This window comes from Giraffa tippelskirchi, chromosome 14 (genome assembly GCF_054371585.1).
Source record: "Giraffa tippelskirchi isolate mGirTip1 chromosome 14, T2T-mGirTip1v1.2.pri, whole genome shotgun sequence".
NCBI classification, from domain to species: Eukaryota; Metazoa; Chordata; class Mammalia; order Artiodactyla; family Giraffidae; genus Giraffa; species Giraffa tippelskirchi.
This window is the reverse complement of record NC_137288.1, coordinates 11717267-11735000: the sequence shown is the minus strand read 5'-3', so window position 1 is coordinate 11735000 and position 17734 is coordinate 11717267. Positions and strand designations below refer to the sequence as shown.

The 17734-nt window shown below is 55.6% G+C and overlaps 1 long non-coding RNA gene across 1 annotated transcript in view; it reads left to right on the top strand.

Moving 5' to 3' along the window:
- Positions 1 to 8537, top strand: part of LOC145534272 (uncharacterized) — a 29398-nt gene extending 20861 nt beyond the window's left edge. Inside the window, exons 2-3 of the long non-coding RNA XR_014074392.1 lie at positions 4783 to 4976; positions 5604 to 8537. This is a non-coding gene — a long non-coding RNA (uncharacterized LOC145534272). The remainder of the gene's footprint in view (positions 1 to 4782; positions 4977 to 5603) is intronic.
- The last annotated feature ends 9197 nt before the right edge of the window (positions 8538 to 17734 follow it).

Genomic DNA, 17734 nt, shown 5'->3' with positions numbered 1-17734 from the left:
GCCCCACCGCGGGGCCGGCGCACCCATCCCCCCTCACAGAGGAGAGGTGGGGGGATTCTGCCCACGTGCTCTGGCAGTCGCCACGGCGGCTACACTGCGCACTCAGGAGGGGCAGCGGCCGGGGGCTCCGGTACCCCAGAGGCTCCCTCTCGGATCGCTAGAGAAGGCTTTCTCACCGAGGGCGCGCCGTCCCTCACCCCATCGTCTCTCCTTCGGGCCCACGGAGGCGCTCCACGAGCCGCCGATCCTCGACTGGGCGGGAGGGGTCTGCGGTACAGGTAAGCGGACGACCACACGGGAGCGTGTGCACGGTCGGGGCCGGAGCACGGCCCGTGCCTCCACGACGAGGCAGCACCTGCCCCCAACGGAAGAGGCGAGGGGAACAGGCACGCCTCTCTTCCCGTCTCGACCCCTCCCCCAACGAGAGCCACTCGCGGGACACACACACACCCCACCGCGGTGGGGGACCCGAGGAGGACACCGGGTTAAGGGAAACGACACCACCGCTCGGCCTCAGGCACCTGAGGGGGCGACCTGGAGCGCTCCAGGGGCACCACCGAGGGTCAAACGAGGCACGCTCACCCACCCACGCGGGGCGCGCGGCGCAGCGGCGGGCACAGCCCTCCCCACCGCGGGGAGGGCCGCTCGCGGGACACGCGCCGAGAAGGCGAAGCGAGAGCGTCCGCTGTGTCCGAAGACCGACGGCCTCACTGACGCCCCGTGGAGGGGGGGCGGGCAGGAGACCGAGAGTCAGGGCCGGAGGCCGCACCCACCCTCCCGCCTTCCTCACCCTCCCCGACGGGCAGGGGGAAAGGCAGGCGAGGGGCCCCGTGGACAGACTGAGAAGACCGCACACGTTCACCAGGAACGCCCGTCCCTCGTCCGGCACGGCTTAGGCCCGGCCCGGGAGAGCACGACCACACCACATCGATCCGTTGAGCCGAGGGGGAGGGGGGAAGGCACGGTGAGGGCAGTCGCCGGAGGGGCCCGCTTTAAGCCTCACCGGCCGCCTCCCCCCGCCACACCTCACCTCACCTCAGGCGACAGCCGCCGACGACCCCAGGAGGAGGAGCTGCCTGACACGGGGCACGGAGCCTACAGAGCGGGGGTCGTCCCGGCCACCACCGGGCGCCCGCAGCGGGGGTCACACAGGGTAGAAGACCCACGGCGCCTCGCCCCGCCGCCCTCGGGTCGCCCAGAGACCGGAGGTGGCGCCACGGGTCGGGTCTGCCAGACACGCCACGCGGGAGCCGACGCACAGGCCCAGGCCGGCGGCCCAAAGGCCCAGAGCCCCGCGTGCGTCCAGAGGCCCAAAGTCCTCGGCGGCAGACGCCGAGAGAGACCGTGTCGGCACTTACCTGGTGGCAGAAAAGGCCCATTTCGGGCGACAAAATGACAGCGCCCGACAGCGGGGCCCACCCACGACTGGCAGGGAGGGACCTTGGCACCTTGGCACCGCCACCTGTCCCCAGCACTACCCCAGAAACACCAGGCCCGGAGCTGTCGGGGGTCATCTGGTCGACTGGGGGGGGGGAGGGGGGCGAAGGGGGCGCCCGGTGGGCGAAGTGGGGGCGCAGACGCCAAGGGGGAGGGAGCTGGCCGGAGACGCCCTCCCCCTTCGCCCGCACGGGTAGGTGTACCCGTCCGTCCGTCCGAGTCTCCGAGCGGGGGTTTGGCTTCGAGTTGCCAAAGAGAAAAACGAAGAGAGACCCGCCGGCGAGGCGCCTCCCACGAGACGAGCGGGCCCCAACGAGGGACCACGCCCGGGGCCCCAGACCGTCCTGTCCGGGGCACCCAGGACGGCTCGAGCCGGTCCCTGACCTCCTGGCCGTGATTCAGGGAGTTGGGGAGGGGTGAGAAAGCAAACCCTCCGGGGGTGGCAAACCCTCCTGAAAGGGCGGGAAAGCAAAAACCTCCTGAAGGGAGACGCAAACCCTTCTGAAAAGGCGAACAGCAAACCCTTTTTGAGGGCGGGAGCCAACCCTCCTGGCAGAAGAAGGCAAACCCTCCTGAGGGCGAAAAGCAAACCCTCCTGAGGGAGGCCCGGTCAGGCCACCCCAGAGCCCGGCTCTGGAGCGCCGCCGCCGCCGCGACGGCCACCCTCCTCAGAAACCTAGAGAACCAATCTCCGGCGACAGCAGGACGTCCCTAGGCCTCGGCGCCACCGCCACTGTCGCTGCCAGCAGAGCCGGTCTCTGAGAGCTGTGCCCTCGGGCCCGGCGGCTGAGTCACAACCCTCCTGAAGGTCGCCGAAGCTCCAGAGGGGAGGGACACTATAAAAGCGGCCGCCAGGTGGCTCCTGACAACCGGCTCCAATGTCCCGAGGACGGGTCGCTGTCGCCGGCCGCCGAGGACGCCACAGCGCCGGCCGCCCAAACGCCCGAGCTCGGCTCGGAGCCGCCGCCTCCGAGAGACGCGACGCGACGCGACCCCGGCCGCAGAGGAAGGGAGAGGAGCTGGGAAATAGCTCCCCAGGAGGCTGCCACGAAGGAGACGCGCTCCCCCCCCCACCCACGCGATTCCAGGCTGGTGGGCGGACATTCCACGGAGACGCCGGCGGGCGGCGGGGCTCGGGGCGGGGACGGCCGAGAGAGGGGCACCAGTGACATCCCGGGCTCCCCCGGGCCCCCTCCCCCGAAGGAGGGAGGGAGGGAGAGAGAGAAGGGAGGGAGGCAGGGAGGGAGGGACCGACCGGCAAAGCGAAACCAGGCAAGCGCTGCTCGGAGAACAAAGCAGGACTTCTCGAAAGCAGACACAGACACAGACACGCAAGCCCAGGAGCAAGAAAGGAAAAGAAGGAGACACTCGGACCCCCAACAAGAGAAAACGAAAGTCAACCTGTGTCGAGACCGTGATCAAGTCCAACGACAACAAACACAAGCATGCGCCGGTGGGCGGGGAAAGTGCGCTTGAGGTCAGGAGAACATGGATTTCAAAATAACTGGCCACAAACACCGGAAAGGAAAGGCGGCCGGGCGGCCGGGCCGGGCGGTCGGGTCTGGGGTGGGGTGGCAGGGCTGCTGGGGGCGGGGGTCGGTGGCGGGGGGGGTGGGGGTGGGGGGTGGGGGGTGGAGGAAACGGGAGCACCTAGAAAGAGGAGGAGACTGTCGGCCGTGCTGAGACACGGAGACATCACACGGCTGGGGACCCGTTCCTATCGTTTGCCCCGGGGTGTGAGAGAGACTTGGCCTCCCGTCTCCTGGGATTTCATCTCCCCAGCAACAACGGTCAGGCAAGCTGTCGGGTGTGTGTGTGCTGCGGGGGGTTGGGGGGTTGGGGGGCGGGGTGGGGAGAAAAAAGAAGACGCCTTTCAAGTGAAAGGAGGGAGCGTAAAGGTCACTGAACCCTCTGACAGCGGCCTTCCATTTTCCACACCAGTGACACGTTCTCCCAAGTCGCCCGGTTCCAGAAAACGCTTTTCGGAAACAGAATCCTCGGGGCCCGCGAACTCCTTAGGAATCCTCGGATGAGCTTCCGGGCCAGGCTATACCGTAGGCAGCGCGCTTCCCCTGAAGCCAAAGCCACGGGCTCCAGAGGGCCACGTCCAAGAAGCTGATCTGGTACGGAACCCGATGTCTTCTTCTCTAGGACACTTCTAGCAGCAGCAAGAGTGCCAGTTTGTGAGAATCGAAGGTGAAGCCGGCACGATGTAAACCCAGCGATGTGAGCGGTCAGAGGCCCATCTAGATTCGAACTCCAGTGCTGGAGGGAGGGGAGCAGTGGGGACAGGAGGGTGGCCTGCGAGTCCGCCGTCCTGTCCCCACTCCCCGTGTGAACATCCGCCCCGTGGAAGGTGTCGAGGAACCTCATGACCTGACCTACGGGGTGAACCGTCGCCAAAGACAAAGAATTCCTCCAGCCAGGCGTCGTCCGCAGCCACGAACCCCTTCCCTCCGTCGCCCGGCCTTTCAGAATGCCACGTGGAGCCCTCTCGAGACGTGTGGGGCTTGGAGGTATGGGCCCCCGAATTCTCCTCGCCCGGCCCTGCAAGAAACCATCCCGGGCCTGCCCCACATGAAGACTTCTCGGGCTTTTCGGTGGACCGGGCCTCCCAGGGTGCCCCTGCACCCGGCACCCTGCGACATCCCGAGAGATCCCACGGAGAAACGTCTCCGGCCACTCGCGCGGCATCTGCCTCGCTGGCGGGCGCCCCTTCCAACCTCCCCAGAGATACGTGAGCACGGACGCTTCTTCCCCATCTGGGTCCCCTCACAGGCTCTGTGAGTTCCTGCGGTTCCGCACGCCCTCGACTTGGCTGTGGTTCGGGGCTCTGTTCTGTTCTGTGTTTGCTCTCCGGCCCACGTGATCTCTCTGGCTAGGGCACCCAGGAAAAGCGAAAAGAAATCGAGTCCGTGTGAGTACTATTCAGGCATCAAGTGGGGATACCTACCAATGACCTCTAACGTGGATCCACCAAGATGGCGGCCGTGTGGGGTTCAGGAGGATCATTTTGCGTTTTCTGGGGGCGCTATTTGCTCTCAATGATTTCACGTGCCTTTTGGGCATGGCTCACGGAGATGGGACGTGAAGCAGCAGGGCAGCCACATCTGGCGTCTCGGCCTAGCTAGGGCGGCTCCACGAGTGACCTCTCGGAACCGGGGCTGAGACCGCCATCCCTCCCCGGGCCCCCCTCGGTGGCTGGGTGTGGGGGGGGGAGGGGGAGGTTTCGGAGGGGAGACGGGAGATCTGGGCTTGTGGTTGGGGGCGCGCGGGGCCACACGTGTCCTGTCATGATATTCCTGCAGCGCTCCAACGAGATAAATATTATTCTCTATTCTGCAGATGGCTATCTGTACCTGAATGGAAATGTATTAGACTCTTGAAATCCGAGCCTTGACGAGGGGTGCGCCCTGTACGTCTCGGGCTACAGGCAGCATACGGAAACTGAAGATATCAGGAATCACGTATAAAGGTTAAAGTCAAAGAAACGGACCTAGTTCAGGGGCAGACTTAGTCTTCCTCGCTGCAGCCTCAAGGTAAACGCTGGGGGTACCCAGTCTATTCTTGGGAAGATACAGTGTTTATTTTAACTGTTGCCAGCAACGCAGCTTCTCCTCTGCCGGAGGTGAAATTGAGATTTAGTTCTTGCAGCTAGTAGTTCTTTTTCAGAACATCTATCAGGAAGGATCCGAATAGCTTGTCATGTCCCTGAAAGTATACTAGAGAACATTTGGTTCAGTTCTCGTACCCAGAGACTGGGGAAATTAAGGTGGCACTAGAAATCGCACCTTTGGGTTATATAGTATCTTTGCTGGAAAACAGGCTGCTCTGAAACTCTAATTGTATCAAACAGTAGCAGGGATAAGAAGTGCATGATCCACAAGTTTCAGTAAAGCTGGCTCTCCCGCTCCTTAACATTATATACATTGTTAACAAAAGTTTAGAACTGGACACTTGATGGCAACAAAGAGGCATCCTGTTTGGCGTTTCTTCGGACTGCAGCCGGGAGAGGAGCAGAGCCGACTTGTTCAGTCCCCGGTCCCGCTACTCCTAGGCCTTTCCTCACACTTGATCTTGGATGCTCTGGGGGCAGGTTGTGTCTGCAACAAGCACTCGATGTGTCCGGAAGCACTGAATCCTCTGTTCATTGACTTTGTTCCCAGGACTGTCTCAGGAGGTGACGATGTTTTCCCATGGGGGAATCTGTGTCAGAGGCTTGCCAACCATACTTTCCACGTGGTTCATGAAAAGCTCGCCCGTCGCCGGTCACCTGTCAACTCACCATCCGTACGAGAGTCAGCACCAACACGCCCGGCAGAGCTGAGCGTCAAGAAGGGGTTGCGTGGAAAGAGATTTGTATGCTTGGTCCTGGTCCTGGTTATAGACAGAAAGTATCAAGGGGGAATAACTCCCAGAATAAGTAGGCTTGCCTGGAATGCGAAATAGTGAGAAGAGGCCTCGCGCTTGGAGGACGGGTCAGAGCTTTAGCCACGGGAGAGTGAAAAGGAAAGGCCCGGGAAAGGGCCGTGGGGCAGGGGACGGTCTGAGCCCAGCACCAGCGGTGAAGGACGAGGAGGCACCTTGAAAGAACGTGCTGTTCGGAGGTTTGTGGTAAGAGCACACCGGTGCTGCTAAAGATGAGGCTTGTGGAACCCAGATAGTAAGGAGGAGCCAGAAACAGGCCAGGAAGGATGAGAATCCCGTGTACTGAGGACCTGCACTTCACCAAGCCCACAGCAAAGGGTGCTGTCTAGATTCAAACCCAGTCACTTGCGCAAACGCCGCTCAGCCACCTCCTCATCTACAAGGCCGACAGATACTCGGTGCGTGAGGTGCGTGTACGTACAGTCTAGGTGGACGGCACTCACATATCAGGCAACCACACAGCTAATACATGCTTTGAAAGAACCAAGAGTGAGCTGATAGCTTTTTCTGGATCTGCCTATAAGCAAAGATACCGCTCGCTGCATACTGTGGATCTCGACTCCTGTCTCACGTCTCCATGAAGCCGTCAGAAAAGTACTGTTCGTGCTCCCTCTCAGGCCAGGAATGACACTTCAAGTGTAACGTGCTCACGAAGTCCTCAGAGATTCATGGATTTGAATCGAGAAATTCCACCTGGTCCTTTCGCTCCCGATCCACTCCTGCTCTCACCACTACTACCACACGGGTCAGACACGAGCGAGTTCCCCTGAATTAGCTTGCACACGTGGGGGTGGAGTTAGCTTTCGGCACACGGATATTTAGAAATTCCATGGCAGTAGGCCAGGTATTCACATTATGTATCGGATATTCGCCTAATTTGATAATAAGAGAGCCCGGGCCTCAGGCATAACTTCAGGCCGATTTTCCCTCCAACGGAAACAGCTCAGATGGGCTGGCAGCCCGAGAGAACGAGCAACTGCCACTAACAGACTGAGACACCTGTGGGCTCCCTCCATGGGGAGACCTTCTGCCAAGGCTTCTCCCTCAAGGGCCGTTACCCAGCCTGCGGGCATCAGCTGAGGAGAAGGGGAGGTGGGTGCCCCGGAAACCAGCCGCGCTCGAGTCAGTCTCCCAGGAGCTCTCGTTCCAGCTCTGGACGCTCACTCCCGGGCCCGGGTTCTCACTCCCGCTTTCAGATGGATCCCAGGCCCTTCTTCAGAGAAGTTCCTCCAGATGAGTCCCCAGCCACCAGTGGGCCTCATTCGACCTTGCGGGACCTCCCTCCCCTTCTGAAGCTAGGTTCCGTCTCTCTCTTCACAAAACTTTAAGTCCAAGATGGATTGTTAACAATGACTTGCCATTTCCTTTTGTTCTCACCATTATTCTGACTACTTGCATTTAATTCCGCTCACCTTCGGATTGCTTGTGACACTCCAGGCCACCGAAAAAAAAGAGAGTTTCTGTTCTGGGCTCAAAGATCCTCAGGAGGCATTTGGGCCTCACTTTACCTCTGCTGGAGACAGGAAGGTGGCAGGTGACCGGGACCTGCCAAGAGCAGAGCAGAAGCTGTGCCCCTGAGCAGTGGTGCCTGGCTCTCTCTCATTGGTCGCAGAGGGTCTGCAAGATTCGAGGGGGTTCCTGACGGCCCCACCATGCTGGTGAGCCGTGTCGTCTCATCTCATCGGGAATCTGACCCCGCATCGGCAAGCGTAGCCATGTGCCCTCACCCTGAGTCTCTAAACCCTTCCCAGACCATCACTCGGCCCGCCTTCTCCTCTCAGGCAGAATGAACCTGGGCTTCTCTCCTGGGACAGGTCATTCTGTGTCATGGGATGTCCTCTTTACTCCTATTGCCGGCAACAGGAGTATTGATGTGCTGCTCATAGGTCAGAGACTCCTCATTCGTATTACCCAGAGGCTTTTCTTCAGTCAGTAAATTTTGTTCCTTTGAAGTCAAAGGGATTGCATTGCCTTTGAAGACTATCATTTCTGACCTAGTCGCAAACCGTCTCTTTTGAGGAACTTCCTTAGGGTTCCAGGGATTAAGACAGTTTGCTTCCATTGCAAAGGGCACAGATTCTTTCCTCGATTGCAGGATCTAGATCTCCCGTGCCTCACACTGTAGCCAAAAAGGTATATTTTAAATATAAGAGGGCCAAGCATAAACCTACTACTTTCCCTTTCCATTATTATGATAATAATCTAGTTCTCTTCAAGGCAACACAAATGTTTCTTACTAACTAGAAGGATCATGTCGCGGAAATTATAAAGAGAAAAACAGGGAATTACTTCATGGTATCTCACTACATCCGTCTCTGATCCAACGTACGAAAAATCAAGGAAGTCCACGTAAAGTATCATCTTTAAATAGAGCTCTCCACTTTGAGAGAATAGAACTAAACTCATTAAAACTAAGTTTTCCAGTATGTGGCTGCTTTGAAATCTTGCATCCAACCGACAATTCTGGAACCTATGATAATTCAGAATTGAGTAACCGATGACACAAACACTCTACTAGTCAGGGGGACGTTTTGGATCGCCTGAGTTCTAGGTTCTCAATGTTATCAAGCCAGACACAATCTTCACGGTTTTTCATAGATCCTGTAATATCTTTTTTAAAATTTCAACTTTTTTGAGGTACAATTGACATATAAAATTGCAAGAAATTGAAATATGACTGTGGTGATTTCACGTGTTTACGATGTGAAAGGATTCCTCATCCAGTTAATTCATATCACCTCACATATTTCACCTTCTTTTTTTTTTCTTCCCTCCATCTTTCCCACTTAGATTTTATCTTCATAAGATTTCATTTATACAAAACATGTCAAAAAGATTGCCGTGTTTTACATTAGATCCTCAGACTCTATTCATCTTATAGCTGAACATTTGTTCCCTTTTACCAACCTCTCCCCATAGCCCTAGTAACCACTTTTCTACTCTCTGTATGAGTTTTACTTTTTCCGGGAGGCACTGTCAGAGCCAGTCCTGAAATTTCCTCCAATTACAATTCTTCTCTCAGAGTCATCAGTCCATTTTGTGTTATCTTTCATGTTTTACAAAATTACTCCTAACCAGCAATGGAGCAGGTGTGGCAGGCAATGAGCCAAGAAGATTTACAGGGTGGCATCCACTTACTGTGGGAATTAACCATGGCATTGATCAGTCTATCAACCTAGAAAGAGATAACTGGACATTGCACAAAAATTTGCTTATTTCTTTGTAGAAGTTTGGCATTAAACTAAACCCTTAGTTTGGGATGGGATGGGGTGGGGTGGGGTGGGGTGGGGTGGGGTGGGGGGGTGGGGGGTGGAGGAAACGGGAGCACCTAGAAAGAGGAGGAGACTGTCGGCCGTGCTGAGACACGGAGACATCACACGGCTGGGGACCCGTTCCTATCGTTTGCCCCGGGGTGTGAGAGAGACTTGGCCTCCCGTCTCCTGGGATTTCATCTCCCCAGCAACAACGGTCAGGCAAGCTGTCGGGTGTGTGTGTGCTGCGGGGGGTTGGGGGGTTGGGGGGCGGGGTGGGGAGAAAAAAGAAGACGCCTTTCAAGTGAAAGGAGGGAGCGTAAAGGTCACTGAACCCTCTGACAGCGGCCTTCCATTTTCCACACCAGTGACACGTTCTCCCAAGTCGCCCGGTTCCAGAAAACGCTTTTCGGAAACAGAATCCTCGGGGCCCGCGAACTCCTTAGGAATCCTCGGATGAGCTTCCGGGCCAGGCTATACCGTAGGCAGCGCGCTTCCCCTGAAGCCAAAGCCACGGGCTCCAGAGGGCCACGTCCAAGAAGCTGATCTGGTACGGAACCCGATGTCTTCTTCTCTAGGACACTTCTAGCAGCAGCAAGAGTGCCAGTTTGTGAGAATCGAAGGTGAAGCCGGCACGATGTAAACCCAGCGATGTGTGCGGTCAGAGGCCCATCTAGATTCGAACTCCAGTGCTGGAGGGAGGGGAGCAGTGGGGACAGGAGGGTCGCCTGCGAGTCCGCCGTCCCGTCCCCACTCCTCCTGTGAACATCCGCCCCGTGGAAGGTGTCGAGGAACCTCATGACCTGACCTGCGGGGTGAACCGTCGCCAAAGACAAAGAATTCCTCCAGCCAGGCGTTGTCCGCAGCCACGAACCCCTTCCCTCCGTCGCCCGGCCTTTCAGAATGCCACGTGGAACCCTCTCGAGACGTGTGGGGCTTGGAGGTATGGGCCCCCGAATTCTCCTCGCCCGGCCCTGCAAGAAACCATTCCGTGCCTGCCCCACATGAAGACTTCTCGGGCTTTTCGGTGGACCGGGCCTCCCAGGGTGCCCCTGCACCCGGCACCCTGCGACACCCCGAGAGATCCCACGGAGAAACGTCTCCGGCCACTCGCGCGGCACCTGCCTCGCTGGCGGGCGCCCCTTCCAACCTCCCCAGAGATACGTGAGCACGGACGCTTCTTCCCCATCTGGGTCCCCTCACAGGCTCTGTGAGTTCCTGCGGTTCCGCACGCCCTCGACTTGGCTGTGGTTCGGGGCTCTGTTCTGTTCTGTGTTTGCTCTCCGGCCCACGTGATCTCTCTGGCTAGGGCACCCAGGAAAAGCGAAAAGAAATCGAGTCCGTGTGAGTACTATTCAGGCATCAAGTGGGGATACCTACCAACGACCTCTAACGTGGATCCACCAAGATGGCGGCCGTGTGGGGTTCAGGAGGATCATTTTGCGTTTTCTGGGGGCGCTGTTTGCTCTCAATGATTTCACGTGCCTTTTGGGCATGGCTCACGGAGATGGACGTGAAGCAGCAGGGCAGCCACATCTGGCGTCTCGGCCTAGCTAGGGCGGCTCCACGAGTGACCTCTCGGAACCGGGGCTGAGACCGCCATCCCTCCCCGGGCCCCCCTCGGTGGCTGGGTATGGGGGGGAGGAGGGGGAGGTTTCGGAGGGGAGACGGGAGATCTGGGCTTGTGGTTGGGGGCGCGCGGGGCCACACGTGTCCTGTCATGATATTCCTGTAACGCTCCAACGAGATACGTATTATTCTCTATTCTGCAGATTGCTATCTGTATCTGAATGGAAATGTATTAGACTCTTGAAATCTGAGCCTTGACGAGGGGTGCGCCCTGTACGTCTCGGGCTACAGGCAGCATACGGAAACTGAAGATATCAGGAATCACGTATAAAGGTTCAAGTCAAAGAAACGGACCTAGTTCAGTGGCAGACTTAGTCTTCCTCGCTGCAGCCTCAAGGTAAATGCTGGGGGTACCCAGTCTATTCTTGGGAAGATACAGTGTTTATCTTAACTGTTGCCAGCAGCGCAGCTTCTCCTCTACCGGAGTTGAAATTGAGATTTAGTTCTTGCAGCTAGTAGTTCTTTTTCAGAACATCTATCGGGAAGGATCTGAATAGCTTGTCATGTCCCTGAAAATATACTAGACAACATTTGGTTCAGCTCTCGTACCCAGAGACTGGGGAAATTAAGGGGGCACTAGAAATCGCACCTTTGCGTTATATAGTATCTTTCCTGGAAAACAGGGTGCTCTTAAACTCTAATTGTATCAAACAGTAGCAGGGATAAGAAGTGCACGATCCACAAGTTTCAGTAAAGCCGGCTCTCCCGCGCCTTAACATTGTATACATTGTTAACAAAAGTTTAGAACTGGACACTCGATGGCAACAAAGAGGCATCCTGTTTGGCGTTTCTTTGGACTGCAGCCGGGAGAGGAGCAGAGCCGACTTGTTCAGTCCCCGGTCCCGCTACTCCTAGGCCTTTCCTCACACTTGACCTTGGATGCTCTGGGGCAGGTTGTGTCTGCCACAAGCACTCGATGTGTCCGGAAGCACTGAATCCTCTGTTCGTTGACTTTGTTCCCAGGACTGTCTCAGGAGGTGACGATGTTTTCCCATGGGGGAATCTGTGTCAGAGGCTTGCCAACCATACTTTCCACGTGGTTCATGAAAAGCTCACCCGTCACCGGTCACCTGTCGACTCACCATCCGTACGAGAGTCAGCACCAACACGCCCGGCAGAGCTGAGCGTCAAGAAGGGGTTGCGTGGAAAGAGATTTGTGTGCTTGGTCCTGGTCCTGGTTATAGACAGAAAGTATCAAGGGGGAATAACTCCCAGAATAAGTAGGCTTGCCTGGAATGCGAAATAGTGAGAAGAGGCCTCGCGCTTGGAGGATGGGTCAGAGCTCTAGCCACGGGAGAGTGAAAAGGAAAGGCCCGGGAAAGGGCCGTGGGGCAGGGGACGGTCTGAGCCCAGCACCAGCGGTGAAGGACGAGGAGGCACCTTGAAAGAACGTGCTGTTCGGAGGTTTGTGGTAAGAGCACACCGGTGCTGCTAAAGATGAGGCTTGTGGAACCCAGATGGTGAAGAGGAGCCAGAAACAGGCCAGGAAGGATGAGAATCCTGTGTACTGAGGACCTGCACTTCACCAAGCCCACAGCAAAGGGTGCTGTCTAGATTCAAACCCAGTCACTTGCGCAAACGCCCCTCAGCCACCTCCTCATCTACAAGGCCGACAGATACTCGGTGCGTGAGGTGCGTGTACAGTCTAGGTGGACGGCACTCACATTATCGGGCAACCACACAGCTACTACGTGCTTTGAAAGAACCAACAGTGAGCTGATAGCTTTTTCTGGATCTGCCTATAAGCAAAGATACCGCTCGCTGCATACTGTGGATCTCGACTCCTGTCTCACGTCTCCATGAAGCCGTCAGAAAAGTCCTGTTCGTGCTCCCTCTCAGGCCAGGAATGACACTTAAAGTGTAACGTGCTCACGAAGTCCTCAGAGATTCATGGATTTGAATCGAGAAATTCCACCTGGTCCTTTCGCTCCCGATCCACTCCTGCTCTCACCACTACTACCACACGGGTCAGACACGAGCGAGTTCCCCTGAATTAGCTTGCACACGTGGGGACAGAGTTAGCTTTCGGCACACGGATATTTAGAAATTCCATGGCAGTAGGCCAGGTATTCACATTATGTATCGGATATTCGCCTAATTTGATAATAAGAGAGCTCAGGCCTCAGGCGTAACTTCAGGCAGATTTCCCCTCCAACAGAAACAGCTCAGATGGGCTGGCAGCCCGAGAAAACGAGCAACTGCCACTGACAGACTGAGACACCCATGGGCTCCCTCCGCGGGGAGACCTTCTGCCAAGGCTTCTCCCTCAAGGGCCGTGACCCAGCCTGCGGGCATCAGCTGAGGAGAAGGGGAGGTGGGTGCCCCGGAAACCAGCCGCGCTCGAGTCAGTCTCCCAGGAGCTCTCATTCCAGCTCTGGACGCTCACTCCCGGGCCTGGGTTCCCACTCCCGCTTTCAGATGGATCCCAGGCCCTTCTTCAGAGAAGTTCCTCCAGATGAGTCCCCAGCCACCAGTGGGCCTCATTCGACCTTGCGGGACCTCCCTCCCCTTCTGAAGCTAGGTTCCGTCTCTCTCTTCACAAAACTTTACGTCCAAAATAGATTGTTAACAGTGACTTGCCGTTTCCTTTTGTTCTCACCATTATTCTGACTACTTGCATTTAATTCCGCTCACCTTCGGATTGCTTATGACACTCCAGGCCACCGAAAAAAAGAGTTTCCGTTCTGAGCTCAAAGATCCTCAGGCGGCATTTGGGCCTCACTTTACCTCTGCTGGAGACAGGAAGGTGGCAGGTGACCGGGACCTGCCAAGAGCAGAGCAGAAGCTGTGCCCCTGAGCAGTGGTGCCTGGCTCTCTCTCATTGGTCGCAGAGGGTCTGCAAGATTCGAGGGGGTTCTTGACGCCCCCACCATGCTGGCGAGCCGTGTCGTCTCATCTCATCGGGAATCTGACCCCTCATCAGCAAGCGTAGCCATGTGCCCGCACCCTGAGTCTCTAAACCCTTCCCAGACCATCGCTCGGCCCGCCTTCTCCTCTCGGGCAGAATGAACCTGGGCTTCTCTCCTGGGACAGGTCCTTCTGTGTCATGGGATGTCCTCTTTACTCCTATTGCCGGCAATAGGAGTATTGATGGGCTGCTCATAGGTCAGAGACTCCTCATTCGTATTACCCAGAGGCTTCTCTTCAGTCAGTAAATTTTGTTCCTTTGACCTTAAAGGGATTGCCTTTGAAGACTATCATTTCTGACCTAGTCGCAAACCGTCTCTTTTGAGGAACTTCCTTAGGGTTCCAGGGATTAAGACAGTTTGCTTCCATTGCAAAGGGCACAGATTCATTCCTCGATTGCAGGATCTAGATCTCCTGTGCCTCACACTCTAGCCAAAAAGGTATATTTTAAATATAAAAGGGCCAAGCATAAACCTACTACTTTCCCTTTCCATTATTATGATAATCATCTAATTCTCTTCAAGGCAACACAAATGTTTCTTACTAACTAGAAGGATCATGTCGCGGAAATTATAAAGAGAAAAACAGGGAATTACTTCATGATATCTCACTATATCCGTCTCTGATCCAGCGTACGAAACATCAAGGAAGTCCACGTGAAATATCATCTTTAAATAGAGCTCTCCGCTTTGAGAGAATAGAACTAAACTCATTAAAACTAAGTTTTCCAGCATGTGGCTGCTTTGAAATCTTGCATCCAACCAACAATTCTGGAACCTATGATAATTCGGAATTGAGTAACCGATGACACAAACACTCTATTAGTCAGGGGGACGTTTTGGATCGCCTGAGTTCTAGGTTCTCAATGTTATCAAGCCAGACACAATCCTCACGGTTTTTCATAGATCTTGTAATATCTTTTTTAAAATTTCAACTTTTTTGAGGTATAATTGACATACAACATTGCAAGAAATTGAAATATAACTGTGGTGATTTCATGTGTTTACGATGTGAAAGGATTCCTCATCCAGTTAATTCATATCACCTCACATATTTCACCTTCTTTTTTTTTTTCTTCCCTCCATCTTTCCTACTTAGATTTTTATCTTCATATAAGATTTCATTTATACAAAACATGTCAAAAAGATTGCCGTGTTTTACGTTAGATCCTCAGACTCTATTCATCTTATAGCTGAATATTTGTTCCCTTTTACCAACCTCTCCCCATAGCCCTAGTAACCACTTTTCCACTCTCTGTATGAGTTTTACTTTTTCCGGGATGCAATATCAGAGCCAGTCCTGAAATGTCCTCCAATTACAATTCTTCTCTCAGAGTCATCAGTCCATTTTGTGTTCTCTTTCATGTTTTACAACATTACTCCTAACCAGCAATGGAGCGGGTGTGGCAGGCAATGAGCCAAGAAGATTTACAGGGTGGCATCCACTTACTGTGGGAATTAACCACGGCATTGATCAGTCTATCAACCTAGAAAGAGATCACTGGACATTGCACAAAAATTTGCTTATTTCTTTGTAGAAGTTTGGCATTAAACTAAACCCTTAGTTTGGGATGGGATGGGATGGGGTGGGATGGGATGGGATGGGATGGGGTGGGGGGTGGGGGGTGGAGGAAACGGGAGCACCCAGAACGAGGAGGAGACTGTCGGCCGTGCCGAGACACGGAAACATCGCACGGCTGGGGACCCGTTCCTATCGTCTTCCCCGGGGTGTGAAAGAGACTTGGCCTCCCGTCTCCTGAGAGTTCATCTCCCCAGCAACAACGGTCAGGCAAGCTGTCGGGTGTGTGTGTGTTGCGGGGGGTTGGGGGGCGGGGTGGGGAGAAAAAAGAAGACACCTTTCAAGTGAAAGGAGGGAGCGTAAAGGTCACTGAACCCTCTGACAGCGGCCTTCCATTTTCCAGACCAGTGACACGTTCCCCCAAGTCGCCCGGTTCCAGAAAACGCTTTTTGGAAACAGAATCCTCGGGGCCCGCGAACTCCTGAGGAATCCTCGGATGAGCTTCCGGGCCAGGCTATACCGTAGGCAGCGTGCTTCCCCTGAAGCCAAAGCCACGGGCTCCAGAGGGCCGCGTCCAAGAAGCTGATCTCGTACGGAACCCGGTGTCTTCTTCTCTAGGACACTCCTAGAAGCAGCAAGAGTGCCAGTTTGTGAGACTCGAAGGTGAAGCCGGCACGACGTAAACCCAGCGATGTGTGCGGTCAGAGGCCCATCTAGATTCGAGCTCCAGTTCTGGAGGGGAGCAGTGGGGACAGGAGGGTGGCCTGCGAGTCCGCCGTCCCGTCCCCACTCCTCCTGTGAACATCCGCCCCGTGGAAGGTGTCGAGGAACCTCATGACCTGACCTGCGGGGTGAACCGTCGCCAAAGACAAAGAATTCCTCCAGCCAGGCGTTGTCCGCAGCCACGAACCCCTTCCCTCCGTCGCCCGGCCTTTCAGAATGCCACGTGGAACCCTCTCGAGACGTGTGGGGCTTGGAGGTATGGGCCCCCGAATTCTCCTCGCCCGGCCCTGCAAGAAACCATTCCGTGCCTGCCCCACATGAAGACTTCTCGGGCTTTTCGGTGGACCGGGCCTCCCAGGGTGCCCCTGCACCCGGCACCCTGCGACACCCCGAGAGATCCCACGGAGAAACGTCTCCGGCCACTCGCGCGGCACCTGCCTCGCTGGCGGGCGCCCCTTCCAACCTCCCCAGAGATACGTGAGCACGGACGCTTCTTCCCCATCTGGGTCCCCTCACAGGCTCTGTGAGTTCCTGCGGTTCCGCACGCCCTCGACTTGGCTGTGGTTCGGGGCTCTGTTCTGTTCTGTGTTTGCTCTCCGGCCCACGTGATCTCTCTGGCTAGGGCACCCAGGAAAAGCGAAAAGAAATCGAGTCCGTGTGAGTACTATTCAGGCATCAAGTGGGGATACCTACCAACGACCTCTAACGTGGATCCACCAAGATGGCGGCCGTGTGGGGTTCAGGAGGATCATTTTGCGTTTTCTGGGGGCGCTGTTTGCTCTCAATGATTTCACGTGCCTTTGGGGCATGGCTCACGGAGATGGACGTGAAGCAGCAGGGCAGCCACATCTGGCGTCTCGGCCTAGCTAGGGCGGCTCCACGAGTGACCTCTCGGAACCGGGGCTGAGACCGCCATCCCTCCCCGGGCCCCCCTCGGTGGCTGGGTATGGGGGGGAGGAGGGGGAGGTTTCGGAGGGGAGACGGGAGATCTGGGCTTGTGGTTGGGGGCGCGCGGGGCCACACGTGTCATGTCATGATATTCCTGTAACGCTCCAACGAGATACGTATTATTCTCTATTCTGCAGATTGCTATCTGTATCTGAATGGAAATGTATTAGACTCTTGAAATCTGAGCCTTGACGAGGGGTGCGCCCTGTACGTCTCGGGCTACAGGCAGCATACGGAAACTGAAGATATCAGGAATCACGTATAAAGGTTCAAGTCAAAGAAACGGACCTAGTTCAGGGGCAGACTTAGTCTTCCTCGCTGCAGCCTCAAGGTAAATGCTGGGGGTACCCAGTCTATTCTTGGGAAGATACAGTGTTTATCTTAACTGTTGCCAGCAGCGCAGCTTCTCCTCTACCGGAGTTGAAATTGAGATTTAGTTCTTGCAGCTAGTAGTTCTTTTTCAGAACATCTATCGGGAAGGATCTGAATAGCTTGTCATGTCCCTGAAAATATACTAGACAACATTTGGTTCAGCTCTCGTACCCAGAGACTGGGGAAATTAAGGTGGCACTAGAAATCGCACCTTTGCGTTATATAGTATCTTTCCTGGAAAACAGGGTGCTCTTAAACTCTAATTGTATCAAACAGTAGCAGGGATAAGAAGTGCACGATCCACAAGTTTCAGTAAAGCCGGCTCTCCCGCGCCTTAACATTGTATACATTGTTAACAAAAGTTTAGAACTGGACACTCGATGGCAACAAAGAGGCATCCTGTTTGGCGTTTCTTTGGACTGCAGCCGGGAGAGGAGCAGAGCCGACTTGTTCAGTCCCCGGTCCCGCTACTCCTAGGCCTTTCCTCACACTTGACCTTGGATGCTCTGGGGCAGGTTGTG